Raw genomic sequence first — 21,180 nt, 5'->3', positions numbered from 1 at the left:
AGACCTATTGCTATTACATATGCTGAAGGAATACAGTGATAATGACAAACTGCATTTTATACCAAAAGAAAAACAGTGAAAGTCTAAATCATCTGATCCATTGCAGTGAAGGAATTCATTTAAAGACTTTTTTCTACTTTTCAGAAATAGTAACTCTTAGAGAATTAAAAAGGAATCAAGAATACTTAATTAATGTGCAGTCATTTTAATGGCAGTTTAATAAGTTTAAATGTGGAAAACAAATTTCAGAGCATCTCTATATAAAACTCAGTTTTTCAACAATAAAAGTCACACAACACTCAAAGCAAAGATATTTGGAGGGACTCTAATGCGTACAAATTATCAGATTAGCTTTCAATAACTTTGTGTGTCTCTGTGATCTTTCATGAAGGCAATACTGATTGGAGCAAACCCGTGATTTCTAACATTTTGTGAAAGATGCTTGTTATCACACACATTTCTTCTGATCTATCAAAGGCTATAAGCTCTGACTTAAAAATGTACACCTGCTGCAATGCTAGGATGCCATTTAAAACTCTATTAAGGGAAGAAACTGATGAGAAGATTGTAAAGTTAAATGACAAAAAAAAAAAAAATAAGAACCCTCATATCAAGAAGAATGGTTAGTTTATAAAATGTACTTCGGAGACAGCCTTGGGAGCTTTCCTCTGGCCTAGGAAAGTGCATAGCAATCCAAAAAAAATTCAAGGTAGTCTGATTTTGGATTAATTACATATTTTAAAATCATACTTTCTGATACTTTTGTTATTTTGGACATCATATTCAGATACTCTACTGGATATTATTTACTTATGAGCAACATCCATTTCCCATAGAAAATGGGGAAGATTTCACTTCAAAATGCTGTTCCCCCTGCAACAAAGACACAAGTGCTGAGCCATGGAAGAACCTTCGCTCCTAGCTTTGCCTCTACACAGTCAGGAGCAGGAAACCTCGGTTTTCAATGGTACAGATATTTAAGAATTTAAAGCTATGTGATAAAAGGCTTGAAAAATTGACCAAGAGTTATATGTTGCTTTTTTTTAATTTATTTTTTTAATTTTTTTTAATTCATATACTTTTTTTAAGGTATTATATGTGTACATATCTTACCATTGCCCCCACCCCCACCCCACTCCCATACATGCCCTCACCCCCCAATGTTTTGCATCCGTTGGTTACTCTTATATGCGTGCATATAAGTCCTTCAGTTGATCTCTTATTTCCCCCAACTCTCCCTAACCTTCCCACTGTAATTTGACAGTCTGTTTGATGCTTTACTGCCTCTGTATCTATCTTTTTGTTCATCAGTTTATAATGTTTTTTATTATCCCCAAATGAGTGAGATCATGTGGTATTTTTCTTTCATTGACTGGCTTATTTCACTTAGCATAATGTTCTCCAATTCCATCCAGGTTGCTACAAATGGTAAGAATTCCTTCTTTTTTATGGCAGCATAGTATTCCATTGTGTAGATGTACCATAGTTTTCTGATCCAGTCATCTGCTGACGGGCACCTAGGCTGTTTCCAAATCTTAGCTATTGCAAATTGTGCTGCTATGAACATAGGGGTGCATATATCGTTTCTGATTGGTGTTTCTAGTTTCTTGGGATATATTCCTAGGAGTGGGATTACTGGGTCAAATGGGAGTTTCATTTTCAGTTTTTTGAGTAAACTCCATACTGTTCTCCACAGTGGCTGCACCAGTCTGCATTCCCACCAGCAGTGCACGAGGGTTCCAACACCTGTCGTTTGTTGATTTGTTGATGATAGCCATTCTGAGAGGTGTGAGATGGTACTGCATTGTCGTTTTGATTTGCATCTCTCGGATAATTAGTGACTTTGAGCATGTTTTCATGTGTCTCTTGGCCTTCCTTCTGTCTTCTTTCGAAAAGATTCTATTTAGGTCCGTTGACCATTTTTTTATTGGATCATTTATCTTCCTTTTATTAAGTTGTATAAGCTGCCTGTAGATGTTGAAGATTAAACCTTTATCAGTGATAACATTTGCAAATATGTTCTCCCATACAGTGGGGTTTCTTATTGTTTTGTTGATGGTTTCTTTTGCTGTGCAAAAGCTTTTTATTTTGATGTAGTCCCATTTGTTTATTTTCTCTTTGGCTTCCATTGCCCTAGGGCCAGTATCAGTGAAGGAGTTCTTTGGGCATATGTCTGAGATTTTGCTGCCTGTGGATTCCTCTAGTATTTGTATGGTTTCCCATCTTATGTTTAAGTCCTGTATCCATTTTGAGTTTATTTTTGTGTATGGTGTAAGTTGGTGGTCTAGTTTCATTTTTTGCACGTATCTGTCCAATTTTCCCAACACCATTAATTGAAGAGACTGTCTTGACTCCATTGTATGTTCATACCTCCTTTGTCAAATATTAATTGTGCATAGTGGATAAAAGGCTTGAAAAATTGACCAAGAGTTGTATGTGTGTTTTTTTTTAAATAAAAGAAATACTTTTACATATAGGTATAAGGGTTTGAAAGTTTTCAAAAATGTTGAACCTACAGGAAGATGATAATGCTAATCAATGGCAGTAAAATGACAGCACAGTGGCATGTCATGAGATCACATTCCGATGGTCTTAGGCTCTACAGCAGCAGTTCTTGCCGGAGCCTGCCGGCATCAGTCGAACAGTACCTGCAAGCGGGGGAGAGGATGAGAAAAGACAGACAGAAAACAGAATGGGATAGGGAGGACTGTAGCACTTCCCGCTTACAGTCCCGAGTTTATTTTTCACCATACATTTATACAGGGTCAGTTACATTCCATACAATACATCATTCCTATTATGTGGTAAACATAATTATACCCCTTTGTTTTAGGTTTCCTACTGACCTTTACACAAAGTTCCTTATCTTGGCTAAGATTCCAATGGCTATACCTGTACATACACCTTTGACGCCACCTAAGTTCCTTTCCATGAGATAATCTAACTATGCTTCTTGCTCAAGGACAATTACGCTTATAAATCAACTGTGCTCTAGGGTTAACTAAGCTCTAGGGGGCAGAATGTGTGATTACTAAACTATTGTGCTTAAGGGTCTCTAAGCCTAAAGGGGGGCAGGATGCATGACTAACCTTGGGAACAGGCAGGCCACTTTGTGAAACCTGCCCTCTCAGGACTTTGTCAACTGAGGTTGCTCCCAACAAGTTCTCAACCTGTGGGTCACAAGCAGGGCTGCCTAAGACCATCGGAAAACACAGATATTTACATTATGATTCATAACAGTAGCAAAATTACAGTTATGAAGTAGCAACGAAAATAATTTTATGGTTGGGGGTCACCACAACATGAGGAACTGTATTAAAGGGTCGCAGCATTAGAAAGGTTGAGAATCACTGTCCTAAACAAAGGGGTGAAGTGGACACCATTGCTCTAGTGCATCAGAGAAAGGACCTCGATCCCAAGCTCCAGCTCACTTGTCACAAAAACTGCCAGTGCCTTAGGCTCAGTGATGGTCGGTCTGCTGTGTTGTCAGGAATGAATGCACAGCACTGGCCCCAACATTACATATCTTCTTCCTTCTTCTGCCTGTCCTCCCAGGGCACCCTGCTGCTGGCATCTAGCTGTTCACTATCCCTTTAGCTGCGTCTCAAGCCTAGTTAACAAGACTTTGCTGGTTCTAAAAAATATAACTAATCCACCACATTCTTGTTCACAGTGGGCCACCAGCACAGGACAGGCTCAAATCCTGCAGCAATGTGATTTCTAGCCTTAAACTCCTTGGCACTCCTCCTAGAACCCCAATGTGTGTATATGGGGATCAAAGGAACCCCCTAGACTCTCTTTCCTCTTCCTCGTCTGTCTGTCCATTGAAAAAGGTTTACGATACGCCATTGTGAAAGGGATAGCCAGTTGTATCAGAGTGCAAGGTCCACTCCATTTGCTGGGCAAGGCCACAAGTCAGGGCCCCCCATGACACCACCAGACATCAGCACAGGGTACCAACAGTGCAGCATGATGGGCTTCTGAGGATACTCAGCCATTTACACATCCAGACACATTTCTCATAAACTCTGAGCATTGTTCCCCTCCTTGAGTGGCAGGAGGTATAGTTTACATCGGAGGACGGGCCGGATTGTTTTTGGGGTGGGGGGGTCTTAGCTCTTTTACCTCTGTTGAATGGGAACAACAGGGTGAGAGTCTTACAGGAAGCGTTTCCCCACACAGCTTCCTCCTGGTACAAGACAAATATACATTCCATCCCATTACTGTCTGAGGTCCAACCGAATGGGAATGGGACCACTTGGGCCTCCAGCCTTCCTGCCACGCAAGCGTAACAGTTGCTTTTATTCAGGGAGTGTACAGAATATTTAATCCATTCCACCCAGGCATTCGTTCCCTTATATCCTACTTCTCTTTGCATGGTGGTGGCAGTGGCCTAGGGCAGTGGTCGGCAAACTCATTAGTCAACAGAGCCAAATAACAACAGTACAACGATTGAAATTTCTTTTGAGAGCCAAATTTTTTAAACTTAAACTTCTTTTAATGACACTTCTTCAAAATAGACTCGCCCGGCTGTGGTATTTTGTGGAAGAGCCACACTCAAGGGGCCAAAGAGCCGCATGTGGCTCACGAACCACAGTTTGCCAACCAGGGGCCTAGGGGATCTTGTCCTGTGACACCTACTCCTAAATCTAGTCCTAGCCAATCTTTTGACCTAAAGTCTGAAATATCCAAGTCATTCAAGTAATCTATAACCCATAATTTAACTGGGTAAGCATGATCCAGATTGTACACATTTCTCCAGCCCACATTGTAAGCCCCTGCAATTTGTCAGATTCCTTAAGCAGAGCCCAGTACATGATGATTATTAAGACAACTCAGTTTTTAGCATCAGTTTCAAGGGGACATGTTCTGGTGGTGTGGTGGCCAAAGGGCCAGTTGGAGCCTGAGGGGGAGGCTGGGATTGTAAATCGCCATCTTGGATGTTTCCTCATATTGCTCTGGTGGCATGGGGGACGGGGAGGCAATTCAAGGGATCCCATTTGTCTGTGCACCCTGTTCTCTGTCAGGCTTCTCTTCCTTTACTAACAGGGATAACTCAATGGGAAAGTACCATTCTATTTTAATTATGCTGTTAACTATGATTGCCCTTTCTGTTCAAAGAAAGGACACAGTAATGTGGCTGGGAGTCCTATGCCTCCAGGACCACCCTTGGAATGTGGTCCATCCTCATTCAAGAACCGCCCATTCTCTTGCTGCTGTGCCCGGAGGTCAGCCTTAGTTCCGCCTCCGCTGGCCAGCGTGGGTTTGTGACGTCACAAGCAGGCTCCGGCCACCGCTTCCCGTCCCGGTCCCGTTCTGGCCCCGTTCCAGTTCCATTCCGGTCCCATCCTGGTTAATACTAACGCTGACAACTGGATATTTAATGGACCTGACGCTGGGCGGGGTTTTGCACATTTCTCCGCCCTTCCCAGTTCGGCAAGCACCCAAGTACCGCCTGCCATTCTGCCGCTTGGAAACCTCTGGCTTTTTTTTTCCTTTCCCCTCCCACTTTGCCTCCGGTGGGGAAGATAATGGTATGTTAACCACAAGCAGTTATCTTCCTTTGTTTTAAACTCCCCTGGATTGAAACCTTTACAAATGTTACACTTTTAAATTCATCTAAGACATATAGACAGAAATTTCACTAGCTAAGTAAACAAATTAAACAAAAAACCAGACATAAAACATCAACACACACTCTCATACAGCCACGCACAACACTAAAAATTTACACCAAGAGCAATGTCTCTGTCCCTGGTTCCGGAATTTGCTTCTCCAGAACCTCAGCATTCTCCCCATGGACTGTTTTGGGGGAATGTATTCCCTAGGCCTAGAATTTCTGTTTCCCAGCCTCGGCAGGTCCCTTGTGACTATGTACTCAACCCCCCATGTTGGAGGTTTCTCGTACTCCCGAGATCTGCTTCGTCCCTCTCTGGCCGCTTCCCTCACAGGAGAACAGAACCACAGATCAGAACTCCGCACTGGCTTTATGTCCAAGACACAGCCCAGTCACATATGCCGGACCTCCGAGGACACCCAGTCACCAAAGTAGTACTCAGTCATTTCCTACCTTGGCTCATGCGTGAGGTTACCTGATTGCCCCGGGTGTTGCTTGGGCTCTGCCTGCATTGCTGGCTGAGTCTCGATCCCCAGCTCGTAGTCGGCCCAGGGGTAATGGCTGTCCCTCCTCACCGAGGCCACCACAACTTGGCAGCGGGGTGCACCGCCTCAGGAGAGGGGTCCACTTACCCTGTGGCACAGACGGTATCCCGGACGAGCCCCCAAATTGTTAGAAATAAGGTGAGCCCCCCAAGTCAGGGGTCCTGGTAGAACACAAAATATACTCAAAACATACTCGGGAGCCAGGCAACAAGGCAAACGTATTTACTTCTACTAGAAGGGTGCACACACATGGTCTGGAAGCGCCAGCACGCTGAGCAGACTGTCTACTTGGGTTTATAATCCCTGACACACGTGACCTGTCCTTTGCTCTTGATTGGAGCTCAGGCACACAGTCTTTCCCGATTGGTTAATTCAAAGGGTGGGGTTGGCCTTTGCTGTTTCAAGATGGCAGCCCCCAAGGAGCTGGAAGCCATGCAGCCAAGTCACGCAGTCCAAAATGGCGGCTGTCTGTTCTTTGACAGAAAAGATGACTTGTTTATTCTCACACCAGGTTTTTGGTATATAAGTACCTGAAGGTAATGTTATCTCTTCTGCTGTTTTAGGGCCAGAATATAATGAAGAATTAAGCTTTGTTTAGTTGTGTTTTTTTCAGTGAAAACTAATTTGATATTTACTTACTATGAGTATGAGTACAGCATTAAGCTAAATGCTGAAAAGTAGAGCATGATTCAAGTCTTCCAGGTGTTGAACTATGGTTGGAGAAATATTAAACAGCAAGATTATTTTATGATACAAATCAAGAATATATTAAGGAAAAAAATGAACAATACAAAAAGGGAATAGGTTAGAGAATACTTAAAGAAGTATAAATTTTGTATGTCATAGAAGACCACATAGAGAAGGTAGGGACAAAAATATGAGCCTGAACATTATTTAAATTAAAAAGATAAGTACATTCTTGCTAGAAAAAAATGTCAAAATAATTGTATTATTTTACAGTATAATTAGAGAAAATTAAAATTATACAGAACATAATTTAATCATCATTTGATTGAGAAGTTTCTTCAAGTTTTTATAATGTTTCAAGATTATTCTTAGAGTATTGTGCCCTTAGGGAAAAGTGAATAGAAAAATGAGTAGATTTCCATGATAAGAAAGAGAATTTGTGCTGCAAAATAAGTTATATGATAGATAGTAGCACCAGTCCCACTTAAAAGGGGTAACTGAACCTCTCCCTACTTCTCCCACTGATGACAACTCCAACTTGGGACATAAAGCAAATCTTAGAGGAACTGTGAAAAGTAAATAATAGCGAAATGAAGAAGAAATGAGAACTTGAAGAATTTCCTCATAAAATAATAAGCTTCCTGTACTCCCCTCCCTCCCCCCCTTTTTTCTTCTATATTTCCTAGCTTAGATCTTGGACAACCTGAATCTTGGAAATCGGCACCAGGCAAATGTGTGTATGTGTGTGTGTGGGGGGGGGGGGGGGAAGGGCAATGGATGTAATAGTCCTGTGTGAGGCAGCTTCACCCCTGAGGTGATGGCAGCAGTGCCCCTGAAAATGAGACAAGAGTAACGTGAAAACACAAATTACTAATGTCTAAATGAAAGGGGATACCACTGCAGAACCACAGGCATTAAAAGGATTGCAATAAAATACTACAAACAACTGCAAATAAATTTGATGAGCTAGATGAAATGGACCATTTCATCAAAAGATGCAAACATTTAAATGTCATTGTACAGATAATAAGTGGTGAAAAGGATGTGAAGAACTGGGAATCTTCATACACCACTGGTGGGAATGTAAAATGGTAAAACTCTTCTGGAAAATAGCCTGGAAGTTTTACAATGGTTAAGCATATGATTCACCATATGATCCAGCAATTCCATTCCTAAGAATGTATACCCAAGAGAAGTGAAAGTATATGTACACACAGAAATATGTACATGAATGCTCATAGCAACATTATTTATAGTAGTTCTGTGGACACAACCCAAGTGTTCATCAGTTGATGAATTAAAATGTCGCATGCCATGGAATATAATTCAGCAGTAAAGAAAATGAAGTAATGCCATCTGCTACAACATGGATGAAACTTGAAAACATGCTAAGTGAAAGAAACTAGTCATATGCTGTATATTGTATGATCCTATTAGTATTAAATGTTATTTCATAGTAGATGATATACAATTATATAGACACAAAGTAGATTAGTGGTTGCCTAGGGAGAATGGGGGATTTGGGAGGGATGAATAAGAGGTGTAGGATTACTTTTGGGGTTAATAAAAGTATTTTAAAATTGATCACAGTGATGGATGCATACCTCTGAGACTATACCAAAACCCTCAGTGAAAGTCACTCTTAAGAGAATAAAATTACAAAACATTGACTAGGGAAGAATTTTTGCATATCATATAACCTACCAAAAATAGTTCTATCTAGAATATATAAGGAAGTCTCAAAACTCAAAAATGGGAAAAGATATTCTATTCTCCTCTTTTTGTGTGTAATGCTGGCCGTTTGTCCTCCAGGGCTAGAGGGAAATAGCATTCATGAAGGGTTTAAGGTGCATCAAAGGGCTTAGGTGATTTACATTCACCATTACATTTGATCAGATAATAGCCCTATGAGCATGATATTGTTTTCATTTTAAAGATCAAAAATCTAAGACATGGGTTTAATAATTTTCCCAGTGTGACTCAGTAATATGGTGGATTCATGAAATACTGGCTTCTCGCCACAAAGTGGGCAAGCTACCAAAACTGATTAAAAAACACAATGTTCAGAGGGCACCCTCAAATGAGAGTTTCTTACATGCTGGATATTAAATAATGGACTTACAATTACTTGTTATACTTTGTACAAATTTGCTTTAGCATGGATTTCAGGTCTGTTTGATGATAAACTCCACATCAGAATTAAATCTGGGCAGGACATGTTCATAACTGGCCTGACTGATTATTGATTGTTCATCAAAAAGCATATTAGCTGTAAATGTCTGAGGCTCACCTTCTGGTAATTCCATATTGGGAATGATTTTTGGAAATTTGTCAATCCTTTGAATTACAGCACACAAGGACTAACAATGTTGGGAATATGTTTCCTGTTTCAGTGCTTTTCATTCAACAAATATTTACTGAGCACCTACTATGTGTCTAGCCCTATGCTGGGTACTGAGATGCCATTTAGAACAAAGTACATATCCTTAAAGACGTCACAATCACATGAGAGAAGAGAGATAATCAACTTGCAATGATTCTACAGACAGATGGGTATCTAAGTCTCAATGGAATAATATCCAGAATGGCTTCCTGAGCACCAGAAATCTGAAGCTAAATTCCAAGAGTCACAAACTGTGACCAGGTGAGGAGTACGGAACAGGAGGGATTTTTCAATGATCTACTTACTCTGAAATACAGGCTTCCAACTCAATTACCTATAATATATTATTGCACATTTTAAAATTCAGACGATCTAGCCTCAAACTCAAGTTCAAAGAATTATTGTAATTCAGATTTTCAAATGCCTTTGGACATATTTTTGATATCTCAAGGTGGTTTAGAACAGTGTTCTATGACACAGAAGCCAGCGGAACTTGATATCTTTTGAGTGTTGTTTCAGAAGCCAACACCAGTTTCTTTTAAGGTACTAACTACCAGGGTAATTTCTTTGTGATGTTTATAAATTTTTACGCATGTCCTAGACACTCCCATATGGATGACTAGATTATTATTTTTCCTCATTATTCACATTTTTAAGGCTTTTTTCTTTTTACTCCTTTCCCCCCCCTTTTCTCAAATGAATAGCAAACCAAAACAAAAAGCTTCCTGAAATATTCCTTTAAAGCCAGTTTTCATCTCCAGAGACTTACTTTTAATGATCCTTTTCCCCATTACAAAGCTATTTCAGGGCTGACTCATCTCCAGTTCCTCCTCCCTGACTCCTTTTTTTTCTGTGTCAACCAGCAAAATCCAGAAGGAAACAAAGTGAAACAAATAGGCTATCTTACTTTTGCTTGGTTGCTCCCCTAGCAGGATGAGTGGGCAGACTGTGACCTGCTGTCTGTCCTAATTTATGTGAATAACTTCACTTCCATGTGGTGTTTTTTTTGTTTTTTGTTTTTTTTTCTGGTTGGCAAGAAAACGCATCACACTAGTTCATTTCCCTGCAGTTCTCCCTCAGGCAAAAGCTGCAACTTGACAATCTTGGTATTAAAAAGACAAAAACAAGACAACAATATTTTATTTCTGTGCATACTCACAGATGTCTGCTTCACAGTGAGCTGTGCAATCAACTGGCTAAAGAAGACTTGCAAGTACAGTATTTAAAAATATATATATTTGCACTATGAATTTGCCATTGTACCTGTTTTTGTTTTATCATAGAAATGATTCTGATACTATAGAAATGACAGTAAGAAAGTGCCAACTACTATATATATCATAAGCCTTAAAACAGATTTTTTCCCCAACCATTAAAAATACTTTTTTTTAGGAATTTTTAATGATATTAGGAAATCTTCACAGTGTGTTATTGAGGGGTATAAAGCAGAATAAAAAAGTAGAGGAGCATGTACAATAATTTTTAAGGCTACAACTGGGCATTTTTATTTATTTATTTTTAAAAAATCTTTATTGTTGAAAGTATTACACATGTCCCCTTTTTTCTTCCATTGACCCCTTATTGCCCACCTTCCCACCCCACCCCGCCCCAGGCCTCCATCGCCCTATTGTCTGTGTCCATGGGTTATGCATATATGCATACAAGTTCTTTGGTTAATCTCTTCCCACTCACCCACCCACCCCTTCCTTCCCTCTGAGATTGCATAGTCTGTTCCATGCTTCTATGTCTCTGGGTCTATTTTGCTCATCAGTTTATTTTGTTTATTAGATTCCACATATGAGTGAGATCATGTGATGATTGTCTATTTCTCTGACTGGCTAATTTCGCTTAACATAATACTCTCCAGGTCACTCCCTGCTGTCTCAAAGGGTAAGATACCCTTCCTTTCTACTGCTGCATACTATTCCATACTACTGGTTATTTTTATTTTTATTTTTTTAATATATTTTTATTGATTTCAGAGAGGAAGGGAGAGGGAGAGAAAGAAACATCAGTGATGAGAGAGAATCATGGATTGGCTGCCTCCTGCATGCGCCACACTGGGGATCAAGCCCACAACCCGGGCATGTGCCCTGACTGGGAATCAAACCGTGACCTCCTGGTTCATAGGTCAATCAATGCTCAACCACTGAGCCACACTGGCCGGGACCACTAGTGCTTTCTTTATCATTTGTTGGCTTTACCATGTTTCTCAGCTATGAATATAGCCCATAACAATCAATATATTATTTAGCTAATAGGTTTCTGAGATTATAAAATAGAATCATACTGTGACTATCCTTATGTGACTTGCTTTCTACTCATAAATTTATCCCTATCTTCACTGTGGTAATAACTCAATGGAACCTTGAGAAGTGAGATTAATTTACATGTCAATTAGGGTAATTTCCCAATAGAATGTTTGGCCACCTCAAATGACACATTTCTTTAAACAGTCCTTCCTAATCCAAAGTGTACACTAGATGTGTTTGGATGACTTCAAGGCTCATCTCAATTCAGTGCTGAGCACCACCATTTTCCTCCATCTTTCAGACCCTATTTTTGTATTTACTTCCTACTACCAGGCTTCTTCCTCCCTTTTGAGTGTTTATGCTTGACTGAGTACCTCTATCTTTCTTTAAAATACGGCTCAATCTGATCTCTACCAATTTATTATAAACATTTTTGTCTCTGCTTTGACCACAGTTGTTTATTCTTGGATGAATTTAAAATGAGATTTCTTAGTTTTCAACATTAACCCTTAGATATTTCCTGAAAGCTAGTTGTTATTAAACAATAAGTGAAATGTGGGGTTCGGATTGCAGACATTTCTTCCTGTGGGTTCTTGTCCTCATGAAGTTTGAAGAATAAAATTGCAGTCAAAAAGGCTTCTTTAATAAAAAATGTAAAAGTTTAGCCCTAACCGGTTTGGCTCAATGGATGGAGCGTAGGCCTGCGGACTGAAGGGTCCCAGGTTCGATTCCAGTCAAGGGCATCTACCTGGGTTGTGGGCACATCCCCAGTAGGGGGCATGCAGGAGGCAGCTGATCGATGTCTCTCTCTCATCGATGTTTCTAACTTTCTATCCCTCTCTCTTCCTCTCCGTAAAAAATCAATAAAATATATTTAAAAAAAATGTAAAAGTTGATTGGAAGCAGATACAAACTCCATTTTGTCAGGGGTTCACCCAAAGAGGATCCCCATGGGGAGGGGCCCCAAATGGGAAAAGCCTGCTCCCTCTTTCTCTAATGGGAAAAATAAAAAAAAATTCCACCTCGTGTTCCTTTGTCTCCAGTTTATATATGCTGCAGGTCTTTGTGAATCTGACCTTTTTTAATTGTTCCCTCTCCTTGGGACTCCTCCCCCCCCCCCCCACTCCCTCACCCTCGCTTTCCTCATTGGTCATTCTGCTACATGGTATTAGTTTCAAAGCTCATCTAGTGCCTCCTCCTTTCTCTCCCCCTTATTTTGCTGGTTGGAGTTGCCTTTGACTTCTCAGCTGCTCAGGCCAGAGATACTCTTGTCCTTGGTTTATGGCTGTTCTAATTGCTCAGGCCAGAAATGTTTCCATCTGCCTGTGGCATTTCTCTATCCTCTGTATAAGTAAGGTAAGTATTTTGGCATCTTCAAGTCTCTATCTATGCATTCCTCTCCCATGGACCCTCCTCATTCCCTAAACCTTCCTAATTAAGCTAGCTAGCTAACTCTTTCATAAGGACTCAGGAATCAGATTTTCTGCATTCAAATCTCAATTCCACTTCATGCCAAAACCCAAAATATGAAAAATGAAACCCAAAATATGGTCAGGTTCGAGCTCTTTGTCTTGTAAAACCAAAGAATGGATTCATGGACAAAAATGGTGGGAATAAAATAAAATTTATTGCAGGGGGTGGGGGACAAAGCTTGGGGGGGGAGGGCTATATGGCCTTCCTACAGGAAGGAGGCCGAAAATGGGTTACCATTTAAGCTCTTTGGCAGCCGTGGGCAAACTACGGCCTGCGGGCCGGATCCGGCTGTTCTATCCGGTTCTCTTGCTCTCCCCTCCGCTCCTTTACTTTGAATTTATATTAGTTCACATAAACACTCCATCCATGCTTTTGTTCCGGCCCTCCGGTCCAGTTTAACAACCCATTGTGGCCCTTGAGTCAAAAAGTTTGCCCACCCCTGCTCTAGGGGATATTCATATAGTCTGCTAGCTTCTGATTGGTCCCTTCAAGGAATTCTGGCAATATCCAATTATATCAAAGTTCAGGTTCTGGCCTGTGGACTGCCACTCCAGGTCTGAGGTGACATCACTGTTCCCGCCTGGCCGGGTCAAGGGTCAAGTTTTCCCCATCCAGCCAGGTTCCCACCTAGCTTTGCTAGTTCTAGGTCCATTGTTTGCCTCCATGTCTGACTTCCCTTTCCCCTACCTCCATGTGGTCCCTGTCCCTGACTGCCTCCCTAGCCCTATTTTTCTATCTCACTGCTGTTCTACCACGTTGGGCATTTTACCTAACTTTTCCCAGTCTGATTTTCCTCATTGGAAAAAATGAGGGGAAATAAGAGTACCAACCTCATGGATTGTTGTATAACTTGTACATACTGAATGGGATACCAGGACACTTGGCACACAGTAAATTCTCCATAAACAGTACTTGACATCAGAGTGGTCTTGATTCTTGCATCCTCAGTGGGATTTAGTTTTCAGATGTGTGCCCTGCAGCAGACTGACCTGTAGAATTGAGACCCATTGAGTTCTGCTTTAAATAGGAAATGAGATTGTTGAGCCTTTGTACAAAATCATAAGCAATTTCTGTTTTGTTTTTTGTTTTATTTTCAGAGAAAATGATGATATTTACAAAGAATATGGTGTAGCATATTTGTTCATGTTTACTTGGAAATAACTAAAGAATGGCTATTTACAGTTGAGTTTTATCCGGGGGTTGTTATTTAAAGACTATTTTGGGTTTAATGAAATTCCGGAATCTTTCCCACAGGGCCTTGGGGAGTCTTTCTACAGCTTGACAAGGCTTTATGTTCTTCTACAGTGCACTGAGTAAAATCTCAAAAGGGGAGATGTGTAAATAGTGTAAAATTCCGGATACTCAAAGACCAAAAGCACTCTTCCGACTTGTATTTAATACATAAATACACCATCCACTCACTGAAATCTCTTGAGATGGCATTGAGTCTTTCATTTTTCCCTGAAATTAAGAGAAAATAAAACATTTTACAATGGACCCCTCAGCAATTTTTCCACCAGGCATTTTTTTTTCCTCTCTCAATAGTCCCTTTCCCATTCTCTGTCCTTTACCAATAAGAGTGGGATATCTTTCTTTTTTCTTTTCTATTTTTTTTTTTTCTAGAGCTGCTTTTTGAGTCTTTTCTACTATTGACACAGAGGCAGGAAATACCTCTCTTGACTTCAACCAGATAAAGTTGTTCAACACTCAGTTCCTTGATGGGAAAAGAGGGAGAAGAAGAGGGAAATAGAAACATCAATTATGAGAGAGAATCATTGATTGGCTGCCTCCTGCATGCCCCCTACTGGGGGTCAAGCCCTCAACCCGGGCATGTGCCCTGACCAGGAGTCGAACTGTGACCTCCTAATTCATGGGTTGACATTCAATCATTGAGCCACCCTGGCTGGGCAAGAGCACACTTTTAAGCTTTGCCTTTTGTTTGTGAGCAAAAGCTAATAAATATATTCAGTCTCTCTTTCTCAGATTGAATGCTTCTGTCGTTTGCTTAAGCAATGGCAACAGAAAGACAGTGAGCTCCCTTTGTCTCCCGGCCCTGAATCTTTCCTCCATGGTTTTTACCTCCATGTGCAGCCCTATGGATCTTTCAGTGGAACAGCTAAGATGCTCACAACAGAGCCCAATTAAGATACTTTGAAGCATTTTACAAAAGAAGGGATATTACAATTACTCAGACAGCACATTCTCAACAGAATGCCCAATCTATGTCTGCTTGCTGGGGTAATTTACACTAAAAACACCACATAACCCTATACAGTGAATGTCACAATTCCATACCACCAGTGTGGTACATTGCTGTGGTAACAGAAATGTGACTTTCTGGGGATAGAAAAATATTAATAAGTAGAGGCCCGGTGCATGAGATTCATGCACTCAGGTGGGGGTGGGGGGGCTCAGCCTGGCCTGTGCCCTCTTGCAGTCCGGGAGCCCTCAGGGGATGTCCAAATGATGGCTTAGGCCCGCTCCCGGGCCTAAGCCATCATTTGGACATCCTTAGGGCTGCTGTGGAGGCAGGAGAGGCTCCTGCTACCACTGCTGTGCTCGCCAGCTGTGAGCCCAGCTTCTGGCTGAGGAGTGATCCCCCTGTGGAGCAGTGCGTGTCATAGCCACCAGTCGTTCTGCCATTTGGTCGATTTGCATATTAGCCTTTTATTATATAGGATTGTCTGCTCAGGGCCTCCTCATTTGGACATTACCAGTATGGAAATGATTACTATGGAAAAGATTACTTTTAAAGATCATTTTGAAAATGCAATTTTCTTAAGATTGAAGCTATTGCAAAACAAAAGTTAGTATATGTTTGGAATTTGAGAATGGCTCTGGGAGGAATAACCTGCCTTTTTTATCACAAGTTACTATCTGATGATTTCTCTTTCTCTTACCAGGCATATTAGCTAGCAATTGGTGAGTAACAGTATTGCAAGAAAGTTGTCAGCTTAAAACAATATACAATTAGTATCCCATAGTTTTTGTGGGTCAAAAATCCAGGCAAGTTTAACCAAGTCTTCTGCTTAGAGTCTTAACAAAGCAGAAACCAAGGGGTCAGACAAGTTGTAGCCTTTCAAGCTATTCAAATTGTTGGCAGAATTCAGTTCCTTGAGGTTGTAGGACTAAGGGCTTTAGTCTATTCTTCTTGGCTGTCTACCAGAAACTACTCTCAGCTCCTAGAAATTGCCCAAAGTTCTTGCTCTATAGAATTCTCCAAAATAGTTGCTTGTATTCTCAAAGCCAGCATGGAAGAGAGACTCAGAAAAACAAGTGCCTCAATTTTATGTAACAATGTTATAATCACGTACACACATAATCAGATTCGCTCCATCAACTTTGCTCGATTCTATTGACTAAACGCAAGTCATAGTTCATGCTCAAACTCAGGACAAAAGGATTATGATGGCCACCTTAATAGTCTGTTTGATATGCCAGAAAAATATAGCTTTTAATAAAATATATACCTGAACTTTATGAAATCTGTAAAGTAGATCAGGGGTTTTATTGGTTGAGCAATCTTATACATGATCTAATCGTAAAAGTAGTTATATAATTAGATTTAGGGTACATTCTTTTTTTATACTTTTTAAAAATTGATTTCAGAGAGATGAAGAGAGATGGAAAGAAAGAGATAGAAACATCAATGTGAGAGAAACATGCCTTCTGCATGCCTCCTACTGGGGATCAGCCCGCAACCTGGGCATGTACCCTGACCGGAAATTGAACCATGACCTCCTAGTTCATGGGATGACACTCAACCAATTGAGCCACACCAGCCAGGCCAGGGTACATTCTCTTAAAAATCAGATCCTGGTTGGTTTATGTTGCATCATTAATAAGTAAATATGAATAGAATAATTCCAACAGATTTTAATAGAGTAAAAGGCAAGATTGATTCTAAACTAGCTTCTTTTCCTTATGAAAATAGTCTGTCTCTTCATTGTATATGAACTTAAAAGTAAACTTGATTCTTTCTCAAATCAAAATCAGACTTAGCATTAATATTAAATTGATGATTCAAATGAAATAACTGATATTTAACTGTTTTTTTTATATATCTTTATTGATTTCAGAGAGGAAGGGAGAGGGAAAGAGAGATAGAAACATAAATGATGAGAGAGAATCATTGATTTGCTGCCTCCTGCACATCCCCTAATGGGGATCAAGCCCGCAACCCAGGCATGTACCCTTGACCAGAATTGAACCTGGGACCCTTCAGTCTGCAGGCTGATGTTCTAGCCACTGAGCCAAACCAGCTAGGGCAATATTCAACTGTTTTAACCTATAAAATAATTTCATATGAATCAACCTGCTACTTCCCATGTACTGGTATTTTGTTTTCTACATTCCAGGGAAAATCCCCTGAACAATACTGTCATGAAATAATATACAATGTATAGATGAAGAAATTATCGCTCACTGGGATGATAAGACTTGCCTACATTTACACTAGTAAACAGCTCATTACAGATGGAATTAATATTGAAATATAGGTCTGTTTTTCAAAGCCTGTTCTTTTGACCACTAGGACTAATAAAAAATAGATTAATTGATTGATTGTTTGATTCTACCAGCACATTTTATCTAAGATGAAGTTGTTATATCTTCATTTGGCAATATGCATTGAGGAAAGAGTATATATGGGAGCAAAGACTTAATGGTCAGTATTTCTTTCTGAGCCTGCTCCCAGTCTGTCTTTCATTTTTAGGTGTTCTTGTTGATTTTAAGATTATTTTGCTTTTGTCTTTGGCATTCTGCTGTTTCACTATGATGTGCTTAATTTGAATGTGGATTTATTTTTATTTATACTACTTGGTATACATTTTGCCTTTCTGTGACTTCTGTCTTTAACAAATTTCAGAAAATTTCTAGCTATTTTCTATTCAAATATGTAATTTCTTTAATTTTCTCTATTCTTTTCTCCTGAGAATTTGGTAGTATACATAATATTTATTCTCTTTCTATTCATCATTTTCTTAGCCACAGTCTTACATATTTTTAAAACTTTGTTTCTCTGTACTAAAAACCAGATACTTTCACCCAAACTGGTTTGGCTCAGTGGATAGAGCGTCGGCCTGTGGACTCAAGGGTCCCAGGTTCGATTCCGGTCAAGGGCATGTACCTTGGTTGCGGGCACATACCCAGTAGGGAGTGTGCAGGAGGCAGCTGATCGATGTTTCTCTCTCATCGATGTTTCTAGCTTTCTATCCCTCTCCCTTCCTCTCTGTAAAAAATCAATAAAATATGTTAAAAAAAAATAAAAACCAGATACTTTCTTTGAATCATTTTTTTCTATTCACTAATTTTCTTTCTTTTCTTTTTTTTTTTTTTTTTAAGTACAGTTTTAGTTTCACAGCAAAAATGAGAGGGAGGTAGAGAGATTTCTCATATACTTTTTGCCCCAACACACACCCTATTATTATTTTTAAATTGATTTCAGAGGGAGAAAGAGAGAGAGAGAAACATCAATGATGAGAGAGAATCATTGATCAGCTGCCACCTGCATGCCCCCTACTGGGGATTGAGCCCATCACCTGGCATATGCCCTGACAGGGAATCAAACAATGACCTCCTAGTTCACAGGTTGATGCTCAACCACTGAGCAACACTGGCCAAGCCACACCCCATTATTAATATCGCCTACTAGACAAGTATGCTGTTGCATCTAATGAGCTACGTTGATACAACATCATCACCCAAAGACCATGGTTTACATTTACGTTTACACTTGGTATTGTACAGTTTATGGATTTGGACAAATGTATAGTGATAGGAACCCTCCTTTATAGTATATAGAATAGTTCCATGGCCCTAAAATTTTTCTGTGCTTTGCCTATTAATCGCTTCCTTCCCCCTAACCCTGAGCGGCCACCAATCTTTTATTATTGCTATAGTTTTGCCCTTTCCAGAATGTCATATAGTTGGAATCATAGTATGTAGTCTTTGAAGATTGCCTACTTTCTCTTAGTAATATGCACTTAAGTTTCCTCCATGTCTTTTTGTGAATTAATAACTCATTTTATTTTAGTGCTGAATAATATTTTATTGTCTGGATGAACCACAGTTTATCCATTTCCTTACTACAGGACATCTTTGTTGCTTCCAAGTTTAGACAATTATGAATAAAGCTTCTATAAGTATCTGTGCACAGGTTTTTGTATGCACATAAGTTAGTTTTCAGCTACTTTATGTAAATACTAAGGAGCACAAATGCTGGAGCCTATGTTGAGGGTATGTTTGATTTTGCAAGGAACTGCCAAATGTCTTTCAAAGTGGCTGTACCTATTGCATTCCCACCAGCAATGAATGAGTTTCTGCAACTCCACATTCTCACCAGCATTTAGTGTTGTCCGTGTACTGGATTTTGACACTCTAAAATGTTCTTAGTGGTATCTCCTAGTTTTAACTTGAATCTCTACATTGACATATCATATGGATTATTTTTTCATATGCTTATTTGCCAACTGTATAAACTTGGTGAGGTTTTTGTTAAGGTCATTGGCCCATTTTTTAAATTGAGTTGTTTGTTTTCTTGTTGTTGACTTTTAAGAGTTTTTTTTATATATATTTTTTGGATAATATTCCCTTATTGGATGTGTCTTTGCAAATATTTTCTCCCAGTCTGTGGCTTGTCTTCTCATTCTCTTCACATTGTCTTCTCAGAAGACAAGTTATTAATTTTAATAAAGTCCAGATTATCAATTATTTCCTTCATGGATTGTGCCTTTGGTGTTGTATCTAAAATATCATTACCATGCCCAAGGTCATCTAGATTTTCTATTGTCATTTTTTACAAGATTTATTGTTTTGTGTTTTATATTTAGATATATGATCTATTTTGAGTTAATTTTTGTGATGGATATAAAGACTGTGTCTAGATTCATCTTTAAAAATCTCTGTGGTTTAAAGTATTACATGTGTCCTCTTTTTCCCCCAATTGACTTCTAGCCTGCCGCTGTCCCTACCCCAGGCCTTCACTACCCTGCTGTTTGTGTCCATGGGTTCTGCATATATGATTGCAAGTTCTTTGGTTGATGTTTTCCCACCCACCCATGCCTGCCTTCCCTCTGCAATTCTGCCATCTGTTTCATGTTTTTATGTCTCTGATCTATTTTGTTCATCAGTTTATTTTGTTCATTAGGTTCCACATATGAGTGAGATCATGTGATACTTACCTTTCTCTGACTAGCTTATTTCGCTTAGCATAATACCTCCAGGTCCAGATTCCTTTCTTTTTTTTTTTAATGTGGACATCCAGGTGTTCAAACATCATTTGTTGAGGAGATTATCTTTGTTCCATTGTATTATCTTTGTTTCTTTGTCAAAGATCAGTTGACTATATATATATATATGTGCATTTCTTTCTGTGCTATCTATTCTACATTCTTTCTTCAATTGCATGTAATATGATGGTTAATCCATTCTTTGCTGTTCTTTTGTTTTTCATCTTCATATACTCAGGCTAATGGCTTTGAACAAACATAAAACTTCCTTATATTTTACTCTTCTTTTATGCAATTTAATTTTGCAACAAATTAGAGTATGTTTTCAACTTTGTAATATGAACACTGAAGGCTATAATTTCAAAGTAAGTATTACTTAACATTTTAGTTTACATGTTGGATATTTTGATGTGATTCAAAAGCTTTCTTTTGTTTTCCTTTTTTTATCATTGTGCTGAGCTCATCATATAAAGGACTTCCAAAATTAGTCTTGATATTTCACAAAGAACTCAACCAAATGATACTAACCAAAGTGAAATCACAGCTTTGTTCTTTAAAGGCATATGAATTCCCAAACTTCCAGCTTTTTGAGTATGTTTCTTCACAAAACTAGGTATTTCTCATATTTTTTAAAGAAAAAAAAAGACAACTTTCTCCCAGAGGCTAGAAAATCATTTCAAAATCATTCCAAGGATACAGAAATTCCTCTCAGATGAAATGATAGAATAATGCCATAGAGGACTATGGCCTGTCAGCCATTCATCCCACCTGATTTAATGTCAGTCATCAGTCAATATATAAGTAAGCACTTTCATCTTTGATACCTTTGGTTAATATTTTTCAGAGGAAATATGGCTTTGGGGCTTTTATGATGCTATAGATTTTCCAGAAGCCATTCACAAATTCCACTACAGTGGGCCAAATTGCCTATAAACAACATTCAAGCCTTTATTGTGTCTTCTGGCATTTTGCTTTTGTTCCCATCACATATAGT

The 21,180-nt window shown here is 39.3% G+C and overlaps 1 protein-coding gene across 3 annotated transcripts in view; it reads left to right on the top strand.

The window, feature by feature from the left end:
- The window catches only part of CTNNA3 (catenin alpha 3), a 1,399,627-nt gene that overhangs the window by 1,048,433 nt on the left and 330,014 nt on the right, over positions 1–21,180 (top strand). The gene's annotated exons all lie outside the window — the stretch shown is intronic.

The sequence above is a fragment of the Plecotus auritus genome (assembly GCF_963455305.1).
Source record: "Plecotus auritus genome assembly, chromosome: 9".
Classification (NCBI taxonomy): Eukaryota; Metazoa; Chordata; class Mammalia; order Chiroptera; family Vespertilionidae; genus Plecotus; species Plecotus auritus.
The sequence above is the reverse complement of the archived record's forward strand: the minus strand, read 5'-3'. Positions and strand labels throughout refer to the sequence as shown.